Raw genomic sequence first — 1,462 nt, 5'->3', positions numbered from 1 at the left:
CCTGCAGCACTACTCTGCCGCTCCCACCCAGGCTTGGCTCTCAGCTCCAGCCAAACTTCTGCAGACCATGTGCAGCCGAAGCGAGGAAACTTCTCTCCACCTATTGGGGCTGGAGGCTTGAGTCACAAGCCCCTTGTTTACATAAAGTGTTTAGGTAGGACAAATCCTTCAGATGCTCGGGGTAGGGATGGAGAACTACTGCTGGATCCTTGTCCTAGCTTCTGCTTGGCATTGCTGGGCCTGTACCATTGCCCCTTGACTTACCGTATTAGGTGAAGTTTTAATTTTAATAGAGTGGTCTTGAGAACCTGGGACATACAGTAAGCCACTCATAACCTTTTTATTACCAACGGTAATTGAAAGTCATACAGAGGTAGAAATGCCTGTATGTGCTGTTCGTAGAGAAAGAAGTGCATCCTTACGAGTTTGAGTGTGATGTAAGATATACTTGGTAGAATTGGATTTGCGGGTTATTTCAATAATTGGTCTTTAGGTTTTAAAGCTTTCATCCCCCCAAAATCAAAGTTGGCAAATCGTGTTTGTTACTTAAGAACAATTTATTCTCTTAAGTTTTGGTCTTTGAGGTACAGATTCCAGAGTTGGCTATTCGGTTAGATTTAGAGGTTCAGAAAATCTTGTCAGGGAGACCCTGAAACACGATGATATGGCAGGGGGTGGGAATTTTCTGAGGGTTAACATTTTGAAGTTTATTTATTTGTTGCCATTTTGCTAGAATTTATACCATTTCTTTGGAAGTACAGTTTAGACCTTTGAGGATTGGAATTGAATGATTATTTTACACATTTTGTACTTTGAAGACTTATGAGAGGATCTGGCTTAATTCATAAGGAATGGAAATGGAAACAGCAGTTTCTTAGTGTCTGGTTTTAAAGCATGCCAACCTGGTTATCATTGCCTTGGCTTGATGTCTAACTTACTTTGGTTTACACAGCCAAACCCTAGCACAGTGCCTACTACATAATTTGCAACTCAGTTAAGGCAAGCATACTATTTAAGACAATTTAATATACACAAGTGTCTGTCCTAAAAACCTGACTTGGATTTAGTAATCTGGTTATAACATTATAATCTAGTTAGGCAGGTATTGATGACTAATTTTTTCTTTAAAAATAAAATAAGCAGCTGTGTAACTTTAGTAGCTCGAAGGTGAATAATAGTAAGTATACACCGGCCTTGCACTTGTTCTTTGTTCAGCTAGATGAGTGGTTTTCAACCTTCCTAATGCCGCAATGTATATTCATTGTTAAAAAGGGGTCGCGACTCATAGGTTGAGAACCGTTGAGCGAGATAGATGACTTGGTGAGTGGTTAATGTTTGCCTCTAAATCCAAATTGTGACCCTAATCAAAGTATTGTAGTGCATTATCATTGAAAAATCAAAGTTGGTGTTCGGACTTACGTCCGTGTTCCTTGGGTTGTCTCTAGAGTTTCATCTTACTGGG

Source organism: Otolemur garnettii, unplaced genomic scaffold (genome assembly GCF_000181295.1).
Source record: "Otolemur garnettii isolate 467f Iridium unplaced genomic scaffold, OtoGar3 scaffold00126, whole genome shotgun sequence".
Taxonomy (NCBI): Eukaryota; Metazoa; Chordata; class Mammalia; order Primates; family Galagidae; genus Otolemur; species Otolemur garnettii.
This window is presented reverse-complemented; position numbering follows the sequence as displayed.